Source organism: Biomphalaria glabrata, chromosome 17 (genome assembly GCF_947242115.1).
Source record: "Biomphalaria glabrata chromosome 17, xgBioGlab47.1, whole genome shotgun sequence".
Lineage (NCBI taxonomy): Eukaryota > Metazoa > Mollusca > Gastropoda > Planorbidae > Biomphalaria > Biomphalaria glabrata.
Genome location: NC_074727.1, coordinates 21,802,283 through 21,814,390, shown reverse-complemented (window position 1 = coordinate 21,814,390; position 12,108 = coordinate 21,802,283).

The window sequence follows — 12,108 nt, the reverse complement described above, 5'->3', positions numbered from 1 at the left end:
TTATTTACATCTGAATAATGAGCAACTTGATGGAGATGCTTGCTAGTTTAGCCATGGTTTAGCAAGTAGTGTATTGTCAAATAAAAGAGAGATAACTTAAAATATTATGTAATTTTGTCCAACCACAGTTTGTTCACGTATACCTCCCATAATAATAAAAATATTAATGCTATTGCTATAGATGTTTATTACTTTGGTAGCCTTATCATGGGCGTAGCCTGGGGGGGGGGGGGGGTTTGGGGTTCAAACCCCCCCCCCCCCCGAAATGAAATCCCCCCCCCGGGGGGGGGGGGGAAATCGGAATTTAGTGACTGATTTTTTGCTTTGATTTTGTTTATTTTAGGTGAGATTTTAATACTAAACCATCACTTGCCCCAGCACAACCAAAGGGGTTTTGAGTTTAAAACCCCCTACCAGGGTGTTTTGAGTTTAAAACCCCCTTCCAGGGGGGTTCGAGTTTTAAAAAACCCTTCCAGGGGGGTTCGAGTTTAAAACCCCTACCAGAGGGGTTCGAGTTTAAAACCCCCTACCAGGGGTTTTGAGTTTAAAAACCCCTACCAGGGGTTTTGAGTTTTAAACCCCCTACCTGGGGTTTTGCAGGTAACTCACCCTCTTCTATAAAACAAAACAAAAAAAATACAAACGAAAATCCCCTAATTCCATGAGCACAGTTGAGAAAGATTTTGATTTTAAACCCCCCTCTAAAATTTACGATAAACCCCCTCTTCAAACATAAAAAAAAACTAATTACGCACTCAAATGTTATGAGCGTAGCTAAATGCTCAGTTTTGAGTTTAAATCCCACTTCAGCGGGGTTTGAAGGAAAAAAATACCTCTTTAATAATAAAAACAAAGCAAATTATACACTCAAAATGTTATGAGTGTAGTCAAAGGGGTTTTGAGTTTAAACTCCCCTCCAGTGGAGTTTGAAGCTAAAAAGTACCTCTTCAATATAAATAAAAGCAAATTACTCACTCTTAAATCTATGAGCGTAGCCAAAGGGGTTTTGAGTTTAAACCCCCCGCCAGGGGGTTTGAGGCTAAAAAATACATCTTCAGTGTAAGAAAAAAAGCAAATTACGCACTCAAAATGCTATGAGCGTTGCCAAAAGGGATTTTGAGTTTAAACCCCCATTCAGAGGGGTTTGATGTTAAAAATACCTCTTCAATATAAAAAAAAAAGCAAATTACACAATCCAATCCAATCGGGGGTTTTGAGTTTAAACCCTCTTCTACAGATGGCTTTTTTTTTTAAGTTTAAAACCCCTCCAGATGGTTTTGAGTTTAAGATCCCCCTACAGAGCATTTTGAGGTGGAAAACCCCCAACAGATTATTTTGACGATAAAACTTCTCTTTTCGATATAAAATCTAAAGCAAACTACAGTCACTTAATTCCAAGAGCGTATTCAAGAGAGGTTACACATTTTTACCAGTGGCAGGGCTCCATTAGTAAACTGCAGTGAATAGTCATCTGCCGAAATTGAAAAACACTAAATGTCGCTCAACAAAGATGGCTAAGACAGATTTTAGTAGTCAGTTATAGAGATCGGGTCTAAATCAAGGAAGTCATATGCCGAACTGGTAGTCGACCCCTTAGTAAGATTGTGAGAGAGCGACGCATGAGGTTTGCGGGACATGTTCTCTGACAAAATGAATTACGCATAAGAAGAGTTGCAATGATATCCTAGTACAACTTGACGCCACTCATTCATGGTGATCCTCATGGCAGGTGGGAAGAGGCTTCAGACATTACCAGTGACAGATTTTTATGGATACAGCTTGACGGCAAATGCGCCGAACGGCGCGGGAGGGTCTAAGTCAGTAAGAATAGCACATTAGGTTTTTAAAATAAAACTTTTTAATAGCAGGAAAATGCACAGTAGATACCTCAGAATATGCATTTTGTTGACTTTCAATACCAGAAATAGTGCTTGGCGGCGGGGCTTTGCCCCGTGCTGGGGAGCTCCTAGCGCTCCCCCAGACCCCCTTGCTAGTAATGTCGGCGAGTCTACACTTTTATAGAAACAGCTTGACGCAAATGCGCCGAACGGCGCGGGAGGATCTAAGTCAGTAAGAATAGCACATTAGGTTTTTAAAATAAAACTTTTTAATAGCAGGAAAATGCACAGTAGATACCTCAGAATATGCATTTTGTTGACTTTCAATACCAGAAATAGTGCTTGGCGGCGGGGCTTTGCCCCGTGCTTGGGAGCTCCTAGCGCTCCCCCAGACCCCATTGCTAGTAATGTCGGCGAGTCTACACTTTTATAGAAACAGCTTGACGGCAAATGCGCCGAACGGCGCGGGAGGATCTAAGTCAGTAAGAATAGCACATTAGGATTTTAAAATAGAAATTTTTAATAGCAGGAAAATGCACTGTAGATACCTCAGAATATGCATTTTGTTTGCTTTCAATATCAGAAATAGTGCTTGGCGGCGGGGCTTCGCTCCGCGCTGGGGGAGCTCCTAGCGCTCCCCCAGACCCCATTGCTAAAAATGGCGGGGAATCTACAATTTTTCCACTAAGTCCAGGAAGAACCTATTCTAGGGCACATAAAACGTCTTCCGAAAGAATGAAGGGTCAGAATGTAATAAAGATTATGTACACACACACACATAAATACATATGAAAACAAAATTTCGCCGGGGGGGGGGAGAAAAAATCCACCCCCCAAACCCCCCCCCCCGAAAAACAATCCTGGCTACGCCCATGAGCCTTATACAGTGCTTTTTTTGTAAAAATAAATAGATGCCGGTACTCAGTGATGGATTTCCTAACTTTTAAGTAGCCTGCCAATAAATTAATAATAAACGTTAAAATACAAGAAAAGCAAAATTTTTTTCCCCACATTGAAAAAGCTGGTGGTACGCCGTACTGGTGCGTACCGTTACAAAAAAGCACTGGTCTTATATGTATTTTTTTTTTACCATTCTGTCTTTCTTTTCCAATCTTTGGCTTTCATGTGGACAATCTTGCTTCGGAGTGGTGTTGAAACCTCGAACCCCCCTCCCTCTCCCGCCCTGGCTACGCCAATGCCTTCAGGCACCAGCTAAAAAAGCTTATCCAGTTAGCTGCCAGACGTTCCGGGGTCAAATAGGTCTAACGGGCCACATTTACATATATGCCTGCCCAGTGGCGTAGCTAGGGTGGGTGAGGAGGGGGGAGAATTTTAAGATCCCCTGGCCCACACGTAAAGGGGGCTCCCAAATGAGTGTTCTTAATTTGTTTTCAAATTAATTAAATATTACGTCACTGTCATGTAAATTACATTTCACGTTGTTATATAAGTCAGTGCACTGGGGATACATGGGGGGGGGGGGGTTTCGATCTCGCCCCCCCCCCCCTCGGCCGACCCCCCCCCCCCCCCCCCCCGACGGACGAATTTTAGTATAGAATTGTAATGAAATGATAACGACTAGAATACCAATAGCATGGCTTTATTCGACAAAATTAGACTACAGTAAACAGTGAATGAAACCAGCACGTCTAGCATACCACTGATGCAGTCTATACACACACACACACTGGACATGAAACACAACAATGGCCATGACCTTCAGACACGCTGGACGCACGCAGAAAATCAACTCAGTTACACTACAATCACCCCGCCTAAAAGTTATAGAAACATAAACATGTAAATAATAGTGAAGGACAGCGATATAAGAGGCCTTAGTATCCCTACAGAATACTTACAGATTTACTCTATTGAAAAGCATTATATAACTATAAACAAACACGTTATACACTATAAAATTATCAGTCCCTTATGCATACAAATATTAAGACCAGTTGTCTTGAATAATAATGTAATAAGTAATACAATACAAAAAGTCTAACTAGAAAAGCTATACACTATAAAATGATCAGTTAAAAGTGTGTCATATTAAGCCTACAATTACTGAGTTAGAACTTGTGATATGGAAAAATAATTAAATAAATGTTAGACCTTATAATTAGGTCTGCTTGTTCTTGGTCTTAGGTTATATCTACCAGGACCAATACTGCCGTCGCTTGGAGTTGGTGACATCGGCGGCTCTCTAACAGGAGACTCAGCCCCTGCATTTACTTCTTCTTAATGTCCATTTTGCCCTTGTTGTACATATGTGTTAGGAGCAGCCATTGGTTCTATAGTCACATGGTCAGTAGGCACCTGCATCTGTGTTATAGGGTTTGTCTCCGGCTCAAAGTCTTCATGTTCCATATGTTGATACACCTCTGATTCTCCCTCTCTTGGAACGGGGGCCAAATGTCGCAATGACACTGTTTCTTCTCTTCCATCAGGAAGTCTTACAATGGCATACTGTGGGTTGCATGTAATTAAGTCCACAGCTATTGTACCATCGTCATATTTTGATGCACGGACTCCCTTTTTTAACAACACTTTTCCTGGTTGAGCTAACCATGTCGGGAGTGATTTGCCGAAGGTGGACCTGCGATAGAACTTGAATATTCTCTTGTGAGGTGTCTCATTTGTAGCAGTACACAGCAGAGAACGAAGAGAGTGCAGGGCTTGGTTTAACGCCTGCTCCCATTTGGAAACCGGGAGTCCTTGAGTTTTTAAGGCCAGAGTTATAGCTTTCCATAATGACCCGTTTAGCCTTTCTACTTGAGAGTTCCCTCTGGGATTATAAGGGGTCGTCCTGCTTGTGGCCACCCCTCTCTCGTGTAAAAATTCCTGCACCTCTCTTGACATGAATGAGGTACCTCTATCAGAGTGTACATAGTCAGGCATTCCGAATAGTCCAAATAAATTATCTAGACATCTGATTACTGTTGAAGCCGACATATCAGAACAGGCGTATGCAAACGGGAATCTTGAAAATTCGTCAACTATAGTTAGCAAGTATGTGTTCCGAGATGTAGAAGGGAGCGGTCCTTTGAAGTCCATGCTTAGTCTCTGGAAAGGTTGCATCGCCTTAATTAGAGTTCCATTAGAATTACTGAAATATCTGGGTTTTACTTCGGCACAGATTCTGCACTGGTTGACAACCAGCCTAACATCTTCACAAGAGAAAGGTAAGTTTTTCGCTCGCACTAAATGCCATAGTCTTGTTACTCCCGGATGACACAGAGAGTCATGGAGCAGTTTCAATTCCTTTCGACTCATAGCTGACACACACCCGATTCTAGAAAACGTATCAGCCGCTACATTGTGTTTGCCTGGTCTATACAAGACATCGTAGTGGAAACAGCTCAGTTCCAGTCTCCACCTTTGAATTTTCTCATTCTTTATTTTCCCTTTGCTCTGTTTGTCATACATGAAGGCTACAGAGCGTTGATCCGTGACAAGGGTAAAGCGATTTCCTACTAAGTAGTGGTGCCATTTCCTTAAAGATTCTACAATGGCGTAGGCTTCTTTTTCTATTGCTGAGTGCCGCCTTTCACTTTCCGAGAGTGTTCTTGAAAAGAACGCCACGGGGCGGCCATCCTGGTTGAGGGTGGCAGCTATTGCAACATCCGAAGCGTCTGTTTAAACCGTCAGAGGTCGAGTATAGTCGATGGTGAAGATGGCAGCTTTCTCCAGCTCCTGCTTTAATTCGTTAAGGGCTGTCTTTACTGTTTCTGAAAGAGGGAACGACGTGTTATTTGCCAAAACATTTATTTTGTTAGAAAAATTTGGGATCCACTGTGAGTAGTACGCCAACATGCCCACGATCCGTTTTTGTGAGCGCATATCATGAGGGGGAGGAAGGTTTCTTAAAGCCTGGAATCTTTCAGGGTCTGGCTTGAGAAGGCCTTTAGAAATTTCGTATCCCAATAGGCAAACTTTGTCAGTGGCTATCGTACTTTTGTCTTCATTAAATGTGATCCCATACTTTCTAGAAGCATCTAGAAATCTTTGCATATTCTCATCGTGCGACTCTTGATCATGACCACATACCGTTACATTGTCCACGTATGCAAAGGTGTCCTGCAACTTTTCATTCTCAATAATTTGATTTATTGTTCTCTGGAAGCATGCAACTCCGTTGGTAACACCGAAAGGGATGCGACAGAACTGGTAGAGTTTGCCACATGCCTCAAATGCAGTAAACGGTCTTTCCTCAGTCTTGATTGGTATTTGATGGTAGGCACTTTTGAGGTCTAGAGTACTAAAAACGGAATAGTTGGATATCCGTTCTACCAGTTCATCGACTCGGGGCATTGGGTATGCATCCAGTAAGGTGAATCGATTTATTGTTTGACTGTAATCAATGACCATCCTTCTTTTATGTCTCTCGTTTGTTGTCACAAGCACCTGTGCTCTCCAGGGAGACTTTGAAGGTTCAATGATTTTGTCCGAGAGGAGTTTTCTAACTTCAGACTCAATAAATTTGTTATCACCTATTGAGTGCTTTCGGGACTTAGTAGCCACCGGTCTGCAGTCAGAAGTTAGATTACTGAATAGGCTCGGTGTTTCGACTCGTGCTGCTTTAAGACCACAGATGTGTAGAGGATTGCGTTTTCCTCCGTACGGTATGGTCAATTCCTTATGAAGACTTATAAAGTCTACACCAAGGATTACATCCGAGCACAATCCAGCAAGTAGAGAAAGTTTGACCTTTTTGTAGTGTTCTCCCTTGTACTGGACATCGGCAAATGTATGTCCTAATGTCTTTTCAGAAAGATGTGTAGTGGCCATGAATATTCTGTTTGTAGACGGACGTACTGGCCATTTATTTCTCTTGACGATGGCTTCTGATATGTAGCTTTCACAGCTGCCAGTGTCTATGAGAGCTTGCAACAGCAACCCGTTGACGTTCACTTGTGCCGTAGACTGTGTAAGCCCAGAGAAATGCGTTGATGACAAGGTACATGGAGTTATCACACTGGTCAGCGATATTTTGCTGTCAGCTTTGTTGGCTGTTGTTTTACTTGATTTACAAACAGTTTGGAAGTGTCCCTTTTTACCGCACTGATGACATAATGCATTTCGAGCAGGGCATTCAGTTCTAGAGTGTCTCCTCCTACCACAAAAGTAGCATAGCGACTTAATGGCATTTAATTCCTGGTCTTCATTAGAAATGTATGTTTCTAGATGGGAGCTAGTTGGTGTTTTCATTGCCCCACAGGAGATTTCGTTCGTTGAATTGTAAGCCTGAGCATGCGTTGTCGCTGTTTCTAACACTCTAGCTTCGTCAAAAGCGCTTTGTAGAGTAAGAGATGTCTTTTCCAGTAACCGCTGTCTAATAGTGTTGGATGCCAGACCCGTTATGAATGCGTCTCTAATGCAAATGTCTCTGTGCTGTTCAGCAGTTACTTCTTTAAAGTCACAGTCCCGGGCCAGGCTTCGCAACTTTAGCATAAAGGACTCTACCGTTTGGCCCGGCTGCTGTTTACATGTAGCAACCAAATGTCTAGCAAAAATGTCATTCTTTACCTTAATATAAGTAGTCTTGAGTGTGTCTATGGCCATCGAATAGGACGATACATCACTGATGAGCATATAAACCGTATCAGATACGTGATTCTTCAACAACTTTAGTTTAAAGTCTTCGTTAATATCCTTGATGGACGAAAGAAAATTCTGAAATGTGTCATACCAGTGAGTCCATTTTTCTGAGACCAGAGGAGCATTAGGATCAATGTCCAACTCTTTCGGTCTGAGTAATTTATCCATTGTAGATTAAGGAATCCAACACTAATCCAGATACATAATTTTGTCGAATAAATTGTAATGAAATGATAACGACTAGAATACCAATAGCATGGCTTTATTCGACAAAATTAGACTACAGTAAACAGTGAATGAAACCAGCACGTCTAGCATACCACTGATGCAGTCTATACACACACACTGGACATGAAACACAACAATGGCCATGACCTTCAGACACGCTGGACGCACGCAGAAAATCAACTCAGTCACACAATTTGTATACAAATTTATTACTTATGTTAATAATATATACTAATTATTTATATATCAACGTATTTTTAGATTATTTCGCCCCCCTCTAGTATGTTGGCCGATTTGGTGGGGTCGGGAGGGGGCGATGGTATCAATCCTGCCCCCCCCCATACACTTTCGAGTGGGGGGGGGTCCAATTTATTTGTAGAAATCACAGCTTGCTAAAAGAATCAATTAAATATCTATATGATTAAAACTTGTTATTGATATATTAACCGATCTTTATATTATGTCGTTCCCTGTTTGCCGATGAGTGGGAGGGGCGAATACCTCTACTGCCCTTCTCACCTAAATCCTTTGAGTGGGGGGGGCGGTCCTACGTTTATGGAGAAATCATAGTTTGTGAACAAATTTTTATTAATGGAGCACAGCCACTTGTTGAAATGTGTAACCTCTCTTGGCTACGCTCTAAGAATTAGGTGACTGTAGTTTGCTTTAGATTTTATATCGAAAAGGGAAGTTTTATCGTCAAAATCATCTAAAATATCTCTGGAGTTGTTTTTTTTTTTTTCATTTAAACCACCATTTAGCTACGCTCATAGAAATTGGTGACTGTAGTTTGATTTAGAATAAATTTGAAGAGGGGGTTTTCAACCTCAAAACTCTCTGTAGGTGGATTTTAAACTCAAAATCATCTGGAGGCGTTTTAAAGTTTTTAAGTACGATTTGAATAATTATGATCATTGCCGCTCTGCGCTCATAATTTATCATCATAGTCCAAGGTGTGGTGGAAGTAGTGGAAATCTTTGGAGAGATGAGAACGATTAGAATACTTATGATCTTGACGCTGATAACGTATCTCATGAAGGCCATCTTTCACTTTATTGGTCAATCGTTTTTTCTTAAATATGAGTGTGTCATTTCAAACTCTGATATAACGTTTTATTTATATTAATAAAAGTTGACTTAAATACGCAACACTGGCCAAGAAATTACTAATGATGTAGGCTACAGCGACATGAATCAAAGAATAGTCTTCTGTATACCTACTAGCAAAAGCCCGTCTTATTGATTTCAATGAACACGAAAAAACAATTTTTACATTCGCTCATATCTATAGATGTTTAGATTTTTAATGAAATTCTTGTTTATTTATGTTTCATTCTTTTTGCCATGTAAAAGAAAATAAATATATGAAATGTTTATTTCATACTTTTTAACAATTATTATTTGATGAATTAGAGGATGAAATGACCAGCGGAAGAAATGACCAGGGGATGAAATGTCCGGGAACCATATACATATATAATTAAGTTTTGACATTTCTCAGATAGAGTTAAAAATTTTGCTTAATAATTCACAGGCGATAACAGTACACAAATCAATCTAAAAATTTATCATTTAATACTAATCAATTAATTAATGTTGTTTTATGGAGCAGAAAGGGGGTTAAACCCAGTAATTTTCAGATAAATGACAGTACTTTGCTATTACAGCTTCCCTAGATAGGCTTTGGTTTCAAGATTATTCTTTTTTTTTTTCTATTGCTTGTTTAATAGGTGTACAGTGTGATGAGGGTGTGTCTATGATTTGTAGTTAATATGATTAAAATTTTCTTTTAGCCAGTTTTTTTCGTGTGTTACGTGCTGCTATTTGTACAGTATTGGCTGTTATTTGTTGACATTAAACTGTCACGTTACTTTGGAGCCCTGAGTTGTCAAGTTCTTTAAGTTGGTGGTGTATGGTGCAGTTAGCAGAGAGCCTGGATAGTGAGATTCGTAACAACATATATATATATATATATATATATCATGGCACGGGAGGGGGGGGGAGGGTCTTAGGCAGTAAGAATAGCACATTAGGTTTTTGAAATAACTTTTTTAATAGCAGGAAAATGCACTGTAGATACCTCAGAATATGCATTTTGTTGGCTTTCAATACCAGAAATAGTGCTTGGCGGCGGGGCTTCGCCCCTTCGCTGGGGGAGCTCCTAGCACTCCCCCAGACCCCCTCGCTGTCATTGACGGGGAGCCTACAATTTTTCCATTAACTCCAGGAATAGCATATTCTAGGGCACAATAAACATCTTCCGAAAGAATGGTCAGAAATAAAGATTATGTACACACACACACATACATACATATAATTTTTTTTGCGGGGGGGGGGTAGGGGGCGGGGGAGGGGGGGGGGGTAGGGGGCGGGGGAGGGGGGGGGGGTAGAGAAAAAAATCCCCCCAACCCCCCCCACCCCCCAAAAAAAAATCCTGGCTAAGCCCATGATATATATATATATATATATATATATATATATATATATATATATATATATATATATATATGATTAATATACATTTAGTTTCCCTTTTGACACTTGTTGCAATACTTTGTTTTAAGCCACAGAAGAAAAAATAACAGAGGCCAAAGATGTTTTTAAAATGATTTATTTATACAGTGGATTTCAACATGCCTACTCCTTATTGCACATTTTCAGTAAGACAAGTTCCTAAGATTTCACAATACAAATTAATTCCAAGTGGCCTACTTACAAATGATGTTCTTGCCAAAGCCCAAATTAAAATGTAAATGTGTTTTTTATAACAACAATTAAGACATTATTCATCCATCCATATTTGCACACACCTTTTTTTTTTTAACAGGTTTGGTAAAGGAAATAATTAAAAGCATTTCTTTAAATACAAGACATTGAATTGAAGAAAAAAACATGTACACAAATATTCATAATCATAATAAATACAAGTCAAACACATAGTCTCAGGCATGTCACTAACCAGTATTGTAATTAAAAATCAAATTTTAAATCAATATTTGTGCATGGTGTTTAAAATAGTCAAAACAAAATGTGCACAGTTGAAAGTTAAATGAGAATTGAATTTTGAACGTTGGAATTAAAACCATGTAGACATATAAACAGGCTAACAAATAAAAAGACTAAAAAAAACCCAGCACAATTTGAAAAAAAAATAGTCATCTTCTGAAATATGGTACCAGAATGCCAGGTTTACAATTTATAAAGACAGAGAATAAAATAGAATTTTAAATGTAACCTGTCCTTTTTTTTTTGTTTAAAAAAAAAATCTAACTTTCTAAGTTGTATATGTAATAGGCTATCAGTCCTTGAAATTAAAAAAAATGTATATATTCACAACCTAATAAACAACACAATGATAAGTTTGCATTACATTTTGAGAAGAAACATATATAGTTTTATTGTTGATAAAGAGTACTTTTGAAAGAATTACAGCACAATATACTTCTACAGGAGATACATTTATTTAAATTTAATTTTAACTAGAAGGCAAAATATTAAAACAATTTTAAACATAGATTATATATTGGTTCAGGTAGACCTGTAAATGTTTTGTAGGTTTCTGCGATCTTTACAAGTGTATATTTTTTCTCTATTACAGTATTATTTTGTTTGACTTTTTTTTTAAATTTCTTTTGGATTTGAAAATCAATTTAATTACTTCTAATGTAAGAGATATAAGCATTTCTACTGTTTGAAGAATTTAATTGTTTCTTTTCATTGTCTGATAGCTAAAATTGGGGATTTTTTGATTTACCATCACCCATTTTTTTTTTAAAATTCCACTTTAAAAAAAATTGTTTTAAAAGACCATTAATTTTTTTTTATTCATAAACAAAAATATTCTAATGTATGGAATTAAGGTTAGTTTTTATAAAAAGTCTATACTGGTCTAAAAGGAATATTTAATATTTAGTTTTAAGCTAATGATAATACTTAATCATAAGTTATATAATAACTTCAAAGTTTAAATAAAGGATGAAAATTATCATAAAACCTCAACGTAAAAGGCTTCACATATATATTTAAATATAAATATATTTGAATGTATGTATATTTATATATATATATGTTAGTGTGCCATTAAAGAAGGATTCTACTAGAAACAATAAGTAGGAACATGTGAAAATAGTGGCAAGCACATTAAATAGGCAGGGTCAACTAAAGGCATCAACAAATTGAAACAACAGAGATTTAGGGGTAAATGTGTTCAATATTTTGGTCAGTAGTACACATCTCACCAACAAAGAAATTCTGGCTTCTATTCACAATAATATTAAATAATAACAAAAGTTAGTAATCCACAATAGCAGGGGAATACACTCACAAGCAATCTATCAAATGTTTCTTAGATTCATTATTAGCATTATATAAACAATGCTTTATTTTGTGTAAAACCTACAATACAAAGGATCATCAAGAGCAGTTGTTTATATAATCTACTTAA